Source organism: Pelodiscus sinensis, chromosome 25, assembly GCF_052426305.1.
Source record: "Pelodiscus sinensis isolate ZL-2025 chromosome 25, ASM5242630v1, whole genome shotgun sequence".
NCBI classification, from domain to species: Eukaryota; Metazoa; Chordata; order Testudines; family Trionychidae; genus Pelodiscus; species Pelodiscus sinensis.
This window is the reverse complement of record NC_143076.1, coordinates 1,952,550-1,968,126: the sequence shown is the minus strand read 5'-3', so window position 1 is coordinate 1,968,126 and position 15,577 is coordinate 1,952,550. Positions and strand designations below refer to the sequence as shown.

Here is a 15,577-nt window from a genome sequence, read left to right as displayed (position 1 = left end):
TTTCTAGCAGGAGCTGATTCCAGCTCAGGACCAACATTAAAGACTAGGAAGAGAAGGGTCCTTTATAGTGTCCATGCTAGTGCTTACACCAGTCCTGTTAACAATTCCCCCCTCCCCCAGTTACAGTGGCCTAATGTCTGAGGTGCTGAGGGAGGGGCAACCTTTACTGACCCACAAATGGGCTTGTCTGGCCTTGCACTCTGCTAAGGACCGACAAGCTGGGTGGGGCCGAGGGAGCAGCCCCTGGGGCATTAGTGGCCAGCCCGCTCGGCCCCAGACCCAGCTGCCATTCAGTGGGGCTCCAGGGGAACCCCTCAAACACCCAGAGGGGCCGGCCAGGGCCAGGTCATCAGCCTTGCAGGGGAGGGGGAGGTGGAGCAAAGGCCTGTGGCAGGACCTCAGCCTATCGGGGACAGGGATGACCTCACAGAGAGACTCTGACAACAGCCACTCAGGACAGAGGCGCAAGGCCGGGGCAAGCTCAGAGATTCCCGCGGTTTGGCAGCAGCGCGGCCCCTTCCCAGGGTCTCTGCGGGGGCCAGATGGAGAATTGGGACCGAGGGGCGGGGGCAAGAGGAGCCTCATCGGCGTTTTCTACTTCCCTGCGGCCGGCAGTGCCGGACCCGGAGAGACAGTGGGAGCCTCAGAGAGGTTTGGAGCCTGCTCAGTTTGGTTCCCCTTTGCCCCCTCCCCTCCCTCTGTCTCGCCTTTTTCTGCGTCTTCCCCCCTTTCCCTGCCCCACCAAGCACGGTGGGTGGGTGTTGGGGCGGTCGGAGGCCTCACTCAGAGCTGAGCTGGCAGAGCGCTGGGAGCTGGAGGTGACCTGGCCCGTCCTTTCGGACATCTGTTGAGCCCTCTCCCCTCCCCCTGCTGCCTTGGAGCTCCAAGTCTCGCTGCGGATTGGTCGAGTGGGTGGTTACTGACAGGGGAGACTCGCGGCCTTTTGTTCTCTTTAAAACTGTTCTCGGTGAGTAGTTATTAATAGTTCCCAGCCATGCTGGAAGGGCCTAACACGTGGGGCTCTGCAGGGGTCTGTTCTGGGACGGTTCTCTTCAATCTCCATCAGTGATTTAGATATTGGCATGGAGAGGGCGCTTATTAAGTTTGCAGATGATACGAAGCTGGGAGGGGTGGCAAGTGCTTTGGAGGAAGGGTCAGAATTCAAAGTGATCTGGACAAACTGGAAAAATGGTCTGAGGTAAATAGGATGAAGCTTAATAAAGACAAATGCAAAGTGCTCCACTTCGGAAGGGACAATCCACGTCACACACACAGAACGGGAAGTGACTCTCTAGGAAGGAGTCCTGCAGAAAGGGATCTAGGGCTCAGAGTGGACCACAAGCTAAATAGGAGTCAAAAGTGTGACACTTGCAAAAAAAAGCAACCGTGATTCTGGGAGGCACTAACAGGAGTGTGGTGAGCAAGACAGGAGAAGTCAGAATTCCGCTCTGCTCTGCGCGGATTAGGCCTCACTTGGAGTCGTGTCTCCAGCTCTGGGCACCATGTTTCAGGAATGAATTGGAGAAATTGGAGAAGGCCTGGAGAAGAGCAACAAAAATGTGGAACAGTTTAGAAAACATGAGAGTGAAAGAACTGGGCTTGTTTAGTCTGGAAAGGAGAAGACTGAGAGGGGACATGAGAGCGGTTTTCACGTACCCAAAAGGGTGTCACAAGGAGGAGGGAGACAAACTGTTCCCCTTGGCCTCTGAGGACAGGACAAGGAGCAATGGGCTGAAACTGCAGCAAGGGAGGTTTAGGTTGGACATTTGGAAAATGTTTCTGCCTGTTGGGAAAACTTCCTGTCAGTGTTGTGAAACACTGGAACAAATTGCCTAGGGAGGTTGCGGAATCTCCATCACTGGGGATATTTCAGAGCAGGTTGCACAGACACCTGTCAGGGATGATCTAGACGGAGCTGGGTCCTGCCGTGAGGGCAGGGAACTGGACTTGATGGCTTCTCAATGTCCCTTCCCATTCTACTGTTCTGTGATTCCAGACCAGACGGATCAGTCCCAGACCAGCAGGGCTTGCGGGGGAGGTGTGTGTGTGTCGGCAGGAGGTGGTGCTCAAGCTGTTTCTCTCCCTACCTGTCTCTGGGCAGTTCCCGAGTCTCTCTAAGGGGCAGGGCTGCTCACACACTTGCTGACGGTGCCCATGAGCAGTGGTTGGGCTGTGGCTGGTTGTACAGCTCTGGGCTCTGATTGTCCAAGTGTCCCAAGGTGCTGGCTGGGGGCAGGACACCAGCCGTGTGGGGGGAGGGGAGGTTTCCCAGCGGTGACCCCGTCTCCTCTTCCTTTGCAGGCTCCGCACGGCGGGGTCTGGCCTCGGGCCGGCCCTGCGGGGGGACCTGCGGGCAGAGCCCCACACGGGCGCTCAGACAGCGGGGAGGTGAGCATGGGCGAGCAGGGGGAGGCTGTTTTCCTTTAGCACTGGGGGGGTGGGGGGTGAGAAAGGGGAGACTGGGGACCCTTGGGCAGGGCTGTGTTGGGCCCTTCCCCCTCCAGGGTCAGGGCTGGGAGTGGAAGTTGATCTCAGGGCCTGGCTGGTTCTGGGAACAAGAACCTCAAATCCCATCCCCTCCCCCTCACAACTCCCCCCTCTCCCACTATGGGATCCATCCACATTGCCCTAGCCTGGAGAGACAAGGCCCTTCCCAAGAGCCAGGCCCCATGGATCCGACTCGCTCCCCTGAGCACCAGGGCCCAGCCCCGGGGATGGGGATGGGGGCTCGTTGGCACAGCCTGGGCTCGGGTCTATTGACCTGCCCCCCCTCTCTCCTGCCAGCGTGTCAGCTCCTGCATCGTGCCCAGAGTGTCCCAAGGGAGCCAAGGCCCCAGGGAGCATCAGAGCCCGGTTGTAATTGCCCCCCCGCACCCGGCATGGGAGGTGAGTGACCTCTGAGCCTCTCTGGCCCCGGGGTGAGCAGGCGGCTCCCACAGGCTGCAGGGCGGCTGTGGGCTGGGAGTGACCCCTGGGGAGGACAGAGTCAGAGCCGGGCCTGAGCCAGACTTGGGTCCAGCTCATCTTCTCCTGGCTCAGGGGAGACCCGGGGACGATAAGGACCCATGATCCGGCCTGGGCTCCAGCCAGGTTCCTTTCTGGCCCTGGGCCCCTCCTTGTCCCCTGGTAGGGTTACCAGATGGGTTTGAAAAACCTCCCAGACACACGTGATCTCAGAACGGGAAGGGGGGGACTGGCTGGGAGGGGAGTGAGGCTGGGATGGGGCTGGGGGAACGGGGCTGGTGCAGGGAGATCGGGGGTGGGGGAGACCGGCCAGCGGGAAGCAGGGCTGGCTGGGAGGAGGTCGGGAGGAGCAGGGCTGATGGGGGGGGGGAGAACTGGGAGCAGGGAGGGGGGGAAGGGACCAGCCGGCGGGAAGCAGGGGCCTAGCCGGGATGGAGTTGGAGGGAGCGGGTCTGGCCAAGGGGGAAGGGGCTAGTGGGGAGGGGGCTGGCCTGGGCGCATGCAGATCCCGGGGCGCTGCCTGTCCTGCACACGGTCCCGGCGAAAGACGAGAGAGTCCGGCCCCAGGATTCCCTCTCTCCCCGGCCCCCCCTCCCCCGCTGTGTAGCTACGTGCTGCCTGGCTGGTACTGCCCAGTCCAAACCCTGCAAAACCAGCTGGGGGTGCAAGTCCCCATGGAGGGCCCTGCCCACCGCCCTTCGCCCCAGGAGATGGGGGGCCCATTAGCTCCTCTCCCCAGTGGCTCCAGCAGGGGGACGTGGGGAGGGGGGCTCCTGACCCAGGGGGGTTGGGAGCAGAACACTGATGGGCCCCGTCTCCTCCCTTCCATCCCAGCTCAGCACAGCCCCCCTTAGGGAGCTCGGGGCCCAGCTGGGACGGTCCCTTGGGGGCCCAGCCGAGGACACCGGCCGGCCGGCCAGGGAGGGGGCTGACCCCTCTGCCCACTGCTGCTGCGCCAGAGGTGAGGGACCCCGCTGGGCAATGGGCCGCTAGAGCAGACACCGGCAGATGCCAGGCCGGGGGCCCTGTGGAAATGACCCGCCCAGGCTCCCACCTGCAATGGGAGTAGGGTTACCAGGTGAGAAAAAAATATTGGACACACTTGATCTCAGATGAGGGTGGGGGGCCGGGACAGGAGGGAGGCAGGGCTGGCCGGGGGAGGGAGGGGGGTTGGGGCGGCCAGTGGGAAGCAGGCCTGATGGGGGGGAGAGGGGAACAGGTGAGGGACAGCGGGACTGGACGGGGGCCCAGCCGGAAAACCAGAAAGTCCCGACATTGCTCATGCCCGGTGAGTTCTGACTGTTCTCACTGGGCAGGAGGCCCAAAAACTGGACTGTCTGGTCGAACACTGGACACCTGGGACCCTGAATGGGAGCCCTGGGGCAGCCGGATGCTTTGGGGGAACAGCTGGCATGGGGGGGGGGAGGCGGTAGCAGCTCCTGCAGTGATAGGCCAGAGGGGTCTGGCCCTGGGGGCCCTAGAGAGGCGCCGCCCAGGGCCAAGCCCCCACTGCCCCCTGGGTCCCGGGCCCCGCATATGACAGGCCCTTGCTGTCTTGGGACAGGAGGAGCCCGGTCACGGGGATGCACGAGCTCCCCCACCCCCAGCTTGGCTCCAGGGCCGGTGTTGCCTGCAGGGAAGGAGCTGCCAGCGGGAGTAGGAGCATCAGTCGGAGCTTTTCCTGCTCACGCCGGGACTGGAGCCATGGACCCGACCCGGCCCTGGACCGGGCACCAGGGGAGAAGGAGGAGCTGCCCCTCCCACCCGCGGGGGAGAGAACCTCCCCTCCCCCATCTCCTGTCCCTGGACAGGGACCTGCACAGCCCAGTGAGTCAGGGCCAGCTTATGGACTGTAGCCATTGGGCTGCACTGCCCTGACTAAAGGGGCAAGGTACCGACACTGGCCATTGGGCCACACTGGTTGGACTAAAGGGGCAAGAAACTGACCTTGGCCATTGGGCCAAACTTCCCTTAGAAAAGGGGCAATTACTGACACTGGCCATTGGGCCACACTGCCCTTAGGAAAGGGGCAATTACTGACACTGGCCATTGGGCCACACTGCCCTTAGGAAAGGGGCAATTACTGACACTGGCCATTGGGCCACACTGCCCTTAGGAAAGGGGCAATTACTGACACTGGCCATTGGGCCAAACTGTCCTTAGAAAAGGGGCAATTACTGACACTGGCCATTGGGCCACACTGCCCTTAGGAAAGGGGCAATTACTGACACTGGCCATTGGGCCAAACTGTCCTTAGAAAAGGGGCAATTACTGACACTGGCCATTGGGCCAAACTGACCTGAGAAAAGGGGCCAGTACAGACTCTACCCACTAGGCCGCCCTGCCCTAAGGCAAGCTCTGCCACAGGGAAGCTGGGAGCCTGCAGGCTTTGCTGCGGGAGAAGCTGCCGTCCCCTCGGAACCAGGCGCGGGCTGGACCCAGCGACCCGACGGAGACGATTCCAGCCCAGAGACGGGGAGTGTCATGGTGCAGACTGAACACTGAACAACCCGCCCAGCAGCCAGGACCAGGCGAGGTCACACACGGGACCAGGGCAGCGGAGGAGGAAACCGGCCGGCCAGGGCAGAGAGGGACCTGCTGAACCTCGGGGACCTGCTGTAGCTGGATCAGACCAAGGGGCCTCCCCGTCGCACCGCTTCCCCCAGAGCCTGAACTCGGGCTGCCAGTGCCCTTCAGCCAGGACGCCGGGTACAGAAGCCCCAGCAACTGCGGCGCCTCGAAGCCCTGCCCTGGGCGTCGGAGGCCTGGCCAGGCCCTTCCCAGGGAGACTCCCATCCAGTGCAGATCCCTACGGCGGGGGTGGGGAACCTCAGGCGTGGGGGCCGGATGCAGCCCCGGCTTGCGGGGATCCGGCTCCTGAAGGTCGGGGCTCCCCCCTGCATTGGGGGCCCACGCTGGGGAGAGGAGGGGGGCTGTTTCTCACTTGTGTGCAGCCCCCCCATAGATTTCTCTGTGGGTCAGTGGCCCCGACCCAGCAAAGGTTCCCCACCCCTGCTCTGTGGGGGGTAAAGGGCCCTGGGAACCTGACTAGGGCCCCACCCATTTCACAGATTAGAGCTCCCCACGTGGCGAGGGGCCTGGGGCGTCAGCTGCTCCCTGACCTGGCTGGGATGGGACAGGAGTTGTCCTGCCCCAACACGGGCACTCTTGGAGGGGGCAGATCAGAGCCACCCTGAGGGGCAGGGAGAAGTGAGGGTGAAACGGCTCTAGCCCTCCATGCAGGCTACTGGGAAGTGAAATTGGCACTCTTGGGGTGCCCCCACCCCCATTGCACACTATCCTAGTTTGGGCCAGGACCCAGCCGGTCAGAGAGCCGGGAAATTTCCCAGGGAAGCCCCCGGGAGTGTGCCAGGGAGCAGCGTGGACACGGTCTGGCTGTGAAATGGGCGAGGTTGCAGGGGGACGCAATGGGACCCTAGTTCCGGCGTATTCCCTGGAAGTTGTGGGAAAGGGTCTGCCAGAAACTCCTGGCCCTGTTGGTCTCCAGGGTCTTTGGGGAATCCCCTAGTGCAGCCTTTCTCCAGCTGGGGCTCCCCACCCAAAAGGGGGTCCCAGGGCCAGGGGAGGGGGCTCGCGAGCAGGGTCACTGGCCGCCTGGGTTTTCCCAGCCATGACCTCGTCTTCAGGCCCCAAATCTTCCTCTGGGCAGATGTTTGGAAATATTAAAAACTGTCGGATTTCTCCCGGCTTTCCCAGCTGAGTGGCTGGAGAGCAGCGGCTACTGTCTGGCCATCCGGTTTGGGGGCAGCCCCATTGACAGCAGCAGCACAGGAGGAAGGGAGGCCAGGTCCGGTGTTGCCACCCTTCCTTCTGCACTGCTGCTGGCGGGGGGGCTGCCTTTCCATCTGGGTGGCTGCAGAGCAGCGGCCCCTGGCAGGTCACCCAGCTCAGAATTCAGCGCCAGCACCAGCTGCAGCGCAGAGGGAAGGGGGCATGATAAGGTCTTGCCTCCTCCCCTTCTGCACTGCTGCAGGGTGTGGGGCTGCCTTCTGACCCGGGTGGCTGGAGAGCAGTGGCTGCTGGCCAGGGGCCCAGCTTAGACGACGGCGTCCCTGCCAGCAGCAGCGCAGAAGCAGGGTGGCTCCGTGTTGTGTCACTCCTACTTCTGCACCACTGCTGGCGGGGGCCCTGTCCTCCGAGCTGGGTACCCCAGGAGCAGCCACGACTCTCTGGTCACCCGCTCGGCCGTCAGTGCTGCCCCAAGAGCGGTGCAGCAGGAAGTGCAGGAGGGGCGGGATTGCAGCACTTCCTTCAGCACCGCGGCGGGTGTCAGCCCTGCCTCCCACACCGGGTGACCAGAGAGCGGGTGCCACTGGCCAGGGGCTACCTCAGAGGGCAGCGCCGATACCAGCAGCAGCACAAACTAGGGGTGTCAACGTGTGTAGCTGGCTACACGATTAACCGATACGTCTGGGCTTATTGGTTAATCCTGTCGCCTCCACACACCCCTCCCCCGGCTGCCTCAGGAACAGAAGCAGCAAGAGGGGGGGAAGGTGGGAGCTGGTGTCTGCGGGGATCCAGCTATTAAGCTGCCTCCCCATGAGCACCAGATCCCATGGAGCTGCCTGGCCCGCACCATGGGCTGCTGCCTCTCATAGAGATGCAGCCACACGGAGGGTGAGGGAGTCAGGCAGGAGCTGGTGCACACGGGAAGCAGCTTTTAAGACAGCTCCCCATGTGTATCAGCTCCTGTGGGACCACGTCTCACCCATCCCCCTCCACTGCTGCCTCCCTATCAGCGTGGGGGCAGGGCAGACATGAGGTGAGATGTTCGGGGAACTATCTTCTAAGCCGGCTCTCCACACAGGCCAGCTCCATGGAGCCCCCTTTCCTCCCTCGCTGTCTCACATAGAGGAGAGGGGGATGGGGGGTTGCTCGGGGGGAGCTGACTTAAAATCTAGTTCTCCGTGAGCACCAGTTCTGCGGAGCTGCCTGCTCCTGCCTCTCTCACTCCAGAGGAGGCTGCTGCAGAGCAGCCTCTGTCCGGGGCTGGCACAAGCTCTCGTCACACAGAGGCTGCTGTGTGGGATGCCGGTGCAGCCTCTGTCTGCTGTGTGGGATGCCGGTGCAGCCTCCGTCTGCTGTGTGGGATGCCGGTGCAGCCTCCGTCTGCTGTGTGGGATGCCGGTGCAGCCTCCGTCTGCTGTGTGTGATGCCGGTGCAGCCTCCGTCTGCTGTGTGGGATGCCGGTGCAGCCTCTGTCTGCTGTGTGGGATGCCGGTGCAGCCCCTCATTGCTGACTCAGGCACCAGGGACTATCGAATAATCGTGGAATTGCTACAGTTTGATGCAGTGACATGATTGTTCAGTGACTCCCGGTCTGACATCCCCAGCAAACAGGGAGGGGGCCCTGGACGGTGCTCCCCTCGTCCTTCTCTGCCATCGCTGGCAACAGGGCCGCCACTCCCGCCGGGCAGCTGGACAGTCCGTGCTGTCTCCGGTAACAGTGCAGAAGGCAGGTGGGCTGCTGCAGCTTTGCCTCTCTGCCTTCCGCGCCGCTGCTGCTGGGTAAGGATGTTAAATAACGATTCATGGACAAGTTGAGGAGTCGATGGAATTTCCAGTGGCTACTCGACTAGTCGATGGGCACTTTCTGCACTTTGAACTGGACAAGGGCCCCAGCAGGGCCTCCTGTGCACTTCAAAACGGGAACTCCGTGTGCAGCCCGGGGCCAGCAGGAAGTCCCACTGACTCGGCTTTACGAGGGTCCTTCCGCTTTGAAAGGCTCAGGATCCTGGAGGCTCTTGTGCATTTCTGAGTGGAAGCACCTGCATGGAGCCTGGAGTCACGAGGGGACTCAGACCCCTGGCAACCCCGAGGTCCATGCGGCGCTGCTCCTTTGGAGAACCCCCTTTTCACACCTTTTCCCATGAGCAGGCAGCGCCAGCACCACCAGCAGCGCAGAAGGGAGGGCGGCCTGGTGTGGCGGTGCCTCCCTTCCCTCTGCACTGCTGCGGGCAGAGGCTCTGCCTACTAACGGGATGGCTGGGGGCAGTTATAAGGGGTCAGGTGCCCAACCTGGATGGCAACCCCACCGCCAGCAGCAACGCAGGAGGGAGGGGAGCTGGTCTGGTATCGCCACCCTCCCTGCTGTGCCGCTGCTGGCCGTGCCTCTCACTTCTCAGCTGGGCAGCTAGAGAGCGCAGGCACCATGTGCACAAGGCCGCCTGACCCAGCAGAGCCACCCTCCCTTCCGTGCCACTGCTGGGGGCAGCCCTGCCTGCCACACTGACGCTACGTCTAGACGACAGGCTTTTGTCCACAGAAGTTTTGTCGACAGATACTGTGGACAAAGCTTCTGTCAACAAAGAGCATCTAGACTACGTCCAGTTCTGCAGACAGAGCAAGCCGCTTTGTCAACATGACAGTGTAGACGCAAAGGGCAGTGGAGATGCAATAGCGCCTTCTGGCGACAGAACTCTCTCGACAAAAGGCGTTATTCCTCGTAGAATGAGGTTTACAGCTGTCGACAAAACTGCGGAGTCAACAGAACTCAGCAGCAGTGTAGACGCAGGTATAATTGTGTCGACAAAAGTCCACTTTTGTCGACAGCACCCTGTAGTCTAGACACACCCTGAGTGGCCTGCGAGTGGCCCATGCTGGCAGGACACCCAGCTGCAAAGTCAGCGCCAGCAGCAGCGCAGGAGGAAGGGAGGCCTGGTCTGGTATCTCAGCCCTTCCTTCTGTGCCGCTGCAGGCGGTGGCGCTGCCTTTGGACCTGGGCAGCAGCAGAGCAGCGGCTGCTGTTGTGGGGCCCAGTTCGGAGGGGGCCCCACTAGCAGTGAGTGAGGGGTGGTCACTGACGGGTCCCCCAGCTCAGAAGTCAACGCCGCCCCAGCAGCAGCGCAGAGGCAGGGTGGCCTGGCATGTTGTTGCCACCGTTCCTTCCGCACTGCTGCTGGCAGGGCTGCCTTCTCCGCTGGGGACCACAGAGCAGGGGCCACAGGGGAGGTGCCCAGCTCGGAGGGCAGCTCCGCTCCCAGCAGCAGCGCAGAAGGAAGGGGGAGTGGCTGCCATTGCATCCTTCCCTCTGCCCCCTGCTGGGGGCATCGCTCCCTTCCAAGCTGGGTGGCCAGAGCGAGCGGGATCCCAGCTGCGGGGTCAGTGCCAGCAGCAGCAGCAGCGCAGGAGAAGTGGAGGCAGCGATGCCGTTGCCACCCGTCCGTCTGCGCCGCTGCTGGCCAGGTTGGGGGCAGAGAGCAGCTGCCCCTCCAGCCGCCCAGCTGGGGAGGCCAGGAGAGATCAGGGACATTTCTTCTTATTTCCAAACTCCGCCGGGATGGGGACCTGGGGACTGAACACGAGGCCACGGCTGGGAAAGCCCAAACGTCCGGTGCCCCCGTGAGCGACCCTCCTGCCCTCGCCTTGCCGCCCCCTTCTGGGCAGGGACCCCCAGGGGGAGAAACGCTGCACTAGGGGATTCCTCTACGACCCCGAGGGCCCCCACGGCCAGGAGTTCCCGGCAGCCCCTTTCCCACCACTTCCACGGAGGAGGCGGCAGGTTCTCAGGGGAGGTTTCCCCGACTCAGAGATCTGCCTGGATGGAGAGTGGAGGAGCAAAGGGAGGGCCTGGCCAGGAACGCCCAGGGCCAGGGCAGGGCTCACACGGCAGCACCCGCGGCAGGGAGTGGCCAGAGACTCCTGGCAACAGACGGGTGTGAAAAGAAACCTGCTGCTCAGCCAGGCCCAAAACTCTGTGTCTGCCGGCCACTGGAGCCAGCCCAGATGTATCCAGCCTCCCGCTGACTCTGGAGTCCCTGCTGCCTTCTCCTGCATTGCGGGGAAGAGGAGAAGTGATTCGTGGTGTCCGAGAGATGCTCCTTCAACGCCAAAATCTCCACCCACCTCAGGGGTAGCAACAGCAGGAGCCAAGTAAAAAAATTGTGAGACTGGTTTAAAATAAAGAGATTGAAGAGAAATCAACCAATAATGGATTGTATGAGCTTTGATTTCTGGGCCTTAAGCGCACGCGCGGGTGGGTCTCAGTCATTCCCTGCAAACCGAAGGACTTGAAACACTTTTCCCATGACAGCCGAGGGGGCGGCTACACCCCAGGGCCTGTGGGGCAGAGCGGTGCCAGCAGAGCCCCTCACTGGGATGCAGCCCACAGGCACAGCCCCCTCCCCAGGCAAAGCTCTCCCAGACTCCTGGCTGGAGCAGTCATGCCTAGGAGTCAGAGCAGGGGCTGTGGGTCATAGCTGGGGTCAGGAGTCCCAGAGCAGCCCAGAGGCCGGTCTCATGGGCTCAGACTTGAACGGCCAAAGGAACCATCATGAGCATCTGGTCTGACCCCCTGCACCTTGCAGGCCTCAAAACCTCCCCCACCCCTCCGGCCCCAGCCCCACTTGCCCTCCAGCCCCACTTGCCCCGGCTGTTACTGACGCCCTCACGTCACGGCTCAGCAATGGCAAGGGATGGAGAATCCCCCATTGCACGACTTGGTCTCTGCAGAGGGAGGCAGCCGCATCCACCCAACCCCTACGGGCTCTGCCCGTCTGACCCCTTGACAAGCCCTTCCCCCCCCAACACGGGGTCAGTCGGCGCAGGCGTGTTCTGGCCGGAGCCCCCAGCCACACGGCGGGGAAAGAATTGTCTGAGCAGCTCAGCACCGGGGAGCCCACGTTTCCCTCTGCGGAGCGCGGGGCAGCCGGTCCAATTCCTCCCACCCATGTCAGTCCAAGGGCCGCCGATGGGAGCTGGCAGCACAAACGCTCCCATTCCCGCCCCGTCGCCTGAGCCCCTGTGTCCTGGGGCCCAAGCCCTGGGCCCTGCTGGCCGAGGAGCAGGGACTCCGACCGCCACACGCTGAGCCCCCAGGAACAATCCCCGCCCTGGGCCCCTTCCTAGCAGCCCTGGCATCTCTCCCCTCACACGGCCTGTGGGCACGGCCCGTCCGAGGGCCTCCCTGGCCACGGCTGCTGCTGGAGGCTCCTGCCCCCTCGGCGCCCCTGGGCCCGGAGCTCCCTGCGCATCCTCCTCCTCCTGCAGTCGGCCCGGCCTGAGCGGCTCCAGAGGCTTTTCTACTCCGCTCCCTCGGGGGGCAGGCCCAGCAGGACTGGGGGGCTGATTCTCCGGGCAGGGTTGATGCCCCCCCAGCCCCCGGTCATCTGAAGCAGGGGGCTGAGCCCGCCAAAGCTCATGATCCCACCTGCATGTTTTATTGGTCTGTAAAGTGCTCCCAGGCCATTTGTTGTGTGACCAGAGCGAGGGCTGAGGAGGAAGGTCCGGCCTGGGGCTCACAGCCGGTTGTGCTGGGGGTGGGTGAGGCAGAGGATGCAGGCCAGGCAGAGGCCTAAGAGGGTCTCTCCATGGCCAGAGGGGATCCCAAGGAGCGACTGTCTCGAGTTGCAGCTGGGGAGCTCTGGGGTGGGTATTAGGGGAAACGATTTCACTGAGGCTGGTGAAACGCTGGAGCGGGAGGCCTGGGGAGGGGGGGGAATCTCTGTCCTGAGAGGATTTTAAGGCCAGACCTGACACAGGCCTGGCTGGGGTGAGTGAGTTGGGCTGGGCCCTGCTCTGAGCAGGAACAGGACGAGCTGACTCCTCAGGGCCCTTCCAGCCCAGTGATTCTAGGACTCTGCAAGGGGCAGAGAGGGGGGTCCCAGGAGAGGTTCCCAGCAGCACCAGGCCTAGAGGCTAGAAGAGGGATGTGAGGGGTGCACTGGGCACTGGAACTAGGACGTGGTTTCTCCTGGGCGTGTGTGTTGCTTTTGCTCACACTCAGCTGAACGGCAACATTTCCTCCATCATCATCATCAGACTAGTGAACACAACAGCCCCGACCTGCTCCCGGGGGGATGCTCAAAGGAAGCACCATTAACCACGTCGGCTGGTCCAGCTGCCCCCGAAACACAGGCCAGGGGTGAAGATTTTCTACCCGTTAACTCTGCATCCTGTGTCACCAGTGCACACACAGCCCAGCACTGCCTGTGCCCCCCGTCCAAACCCCACCCCCGTCTCCCGCAGCCTAGAAACTTCCCCACCCAGACACCCCCATGAGACCAGCTAGTCTCCTATTATCAGTCATCAGCCTCCCCATGTACCTGAAAAACTGCCAGTCTGTGCCCCACACACAGAGCCCCCTCTGCCAGCCACTGCCCCACATCCCTGACTAACTGCCAGTCTGTGCCTTAGAGAGCCCATCGTTCCAGCACCTATCCCATGTTGCTGACTGCCAGTCTGTGCCCCACACACAGAGCCCCCTCCCCCCCACCAGACCCGGTGGTACAGGGTGTACGAGGCTCGTGGGCAATTTGCCCTCCCCCCTGGCTTCTCTCCATGGCTGCTGAGGGGCTCCCCCTGCACCCTCCCACATTGGGCCCAGCTCCCAGGGCCAGGCTGTGATGGGCGACGGGATCACCGCTCCCTGCTGTGTCCTGTCCAGCCGCAGGCCGAGGGGGAGCCGCACCTGGCTCGATTCCTGCTGCCCTGAGCCAGAGCTGAGCCAGGGGGTCAGACGCTCCCTGCAGCCCCCAGCGCCCAGGAGAACATGGACAGTAAGTGGGGTTGGGGGCCATGGTTGTGGGGAGCTGCCGCTCTCAGGGGAGCTGGGGAATTCCCGGTACCTCGACCCCCAGCGAAATCTCCCCCGACATTCCCAAGAGGAGCGGGCAGGGAGAAATCTCTGCTGTCCTGCTCGTGGGCATGGAAACCTCAGCCCTGTCCTCCCCCCCCCCACACACAGTGGGGACCCCAGAGTCATCTCTGCCTCCCCTCTGTTCAGTCCCTTCTCCCTCCCAGCCTGAGTTCCTGTCTCCCCTCCTCTGCCAGGCTGTTCGCTGCCTCTTCTTGTCTTTGCAAAATATCCTGTGAGGCAGAGACTTTTTGTGGGTTTTCCTGCATCCAGCCACAGTTTGGGGGCCTCTGGATGCCCCTGTCCCTGCCCCGCCCAATGCAGGATGATTTAGCCCATTGTAATATGTCACGGTGTCAGCCTGTTTACCCACCTGCACCCCTGAGAGCTTTCTAGATCCCCCCTCCCTCCAGGGAATGTGGTTCCCAGCCTTGGGGGCTCAGTGCGGATTCTTGCCATGTCCGCCTGTGATGTCTGAAGGGAAGTTGTGACGTTGTGGGGGCTGTGTTCACTCTGTTGCCTTGTGGTGCTGTATGTGATTCTACTGTCCTGTGCTGTTCTGTAATAACTCTCTGTGTGTATGTGCCTCAGTTTCCCTGGGCTCTGCAACACGGCTTGGCTGAGGAAGGGAAAGGTTGGACATGACTCACTGTGGAGGTAAATGCATCTGTCCTGTCTTGAGTCTTGTGTCCTAAGGACCAGGGGACTGCACCTTTGGCCAGGAAGGGAAACAAAGGGGAGTGGTGCTGGCTGGGAAGGGGAGGGGCTGGAAACAGCTAACGGGGGGGGGGGCAACGGGGCTGTCTGGGGGATGTGGGGGGGCAACAGGAAGCAGGGCTAGTTGTGGGGGAGGGGTTGGGCGGAAAGGGGCTGGCTGTGGGATATCAGGGGAGGGGGACTGGCCAGGAGGGGGGCGGGGCTGCCGGGATGAAGTTGGGGGGCAGAAAGCAGAGCTGGCAGGGTGTGTGCAGCGGAGCTGGCTGGGGGAGATCGGGAAGAGGAACTGGCCAGTGGGAAGCAGAGCTGGAGGTGGGGGATTGGGGGCTGCAGGGCTGGCTGGGAGGAAGGGGGAGCAGGAAGCAGAGCTGGTGGGGTCCGGGGCCACGGTGCTGGCCACGGGAGATCAGGAAGAGGAACGGGCCAGCGGGAAGCAGAGCTGGGGGGAGGGTCAGGAGCCGTGAGGCTGGTTGGGATGCACGAGCGAGGAGGAGGTGCCGCCCTCCTCCTCACACTCCTCCTCACCCCCACTTCCCCGCCTCCTCACACTCAACCAACCCAGGGCTCCTGGAAGCAATCGCGGCCCGTCTCCCAGCTGGGACCCCAGCCGCTCCCCGTGGTGCGCAGCTGGAAAAATCAGAAAATAGCAGACCTTGCAAGTGTTCGGTATTTTCCGATTTTTTTTTTACCAGACAGAGCAAATACCGGACTGTCTGGTCCAATCCTGGACACCTGGCAACCCTATTGGTAGGAGGATGGTGGGAAAAGTCTTTAGAGGGGAGTCACATGAGACCTTTGAATTCTGGTCCTGTATCCCTCTTCCCCAGAGTGTTAACTCGAGGCCCGGCTAATGGGGGTCAAAGTGCACTTTAAAAGATTCTCTGGGTGCACCCCCTGCTGAATGCTGCACGCGCCTGTGGATGGACTGAACCCCCAAGAATGTGTCTAGTTCTCTTAAACCGTGTTCCCCCCCCGCCTGTACCGCCCCGGGGGCACAGCCTGGAGCCCCGCCCCGCAGCGCAGGATCGCACCAATCCCGGGCTGGCAGGACACGGGGGTGGGACTCGCCTCCGCGTCAGCCGCCCTCGGGCTGGGTCCGGGGGTTCGCTCCGTGCTGCGAGGGGCTGGTGAGAATCCGGGCTCGGGGGTGGGAGTGGGACCCAGGTCCGGGCTGCGGGGCGCTACGGGGGGCAGGGGAGGAACTGGGGCTGGAAGACGCGCGGGGGGCTGGGGAAGGGCAGGGGGGCGCGTTTTGGGGGCGGGGCTCACGCGGACCCCAGGATAATGGGGGGGGGGGTTGCT

General features: G+C 62.7%; 1 long non-coding RNA gene across 1 annotated transcript; it reads left to right on the top strand.

Annotated features, from left to right (window-relative positions):
• The first annotated feature begins 395 nt into the window (after positions 1-395).
• On the top strand, positions 396-2,873 carry LOC142826415 (uncharacterized). Its single transcript, XR_012900554.2, has 3 exons — positions 396-651; positions 2,302-2,388; positions 2,785-2,873. It is a non-coding gene; the product is annotated as an uncharacterized LOC142826415 (long non-coding RNA).
• The last annotated feature ends 12,704 nt before the right edge of the window (positions 2,874-15,577 follow it).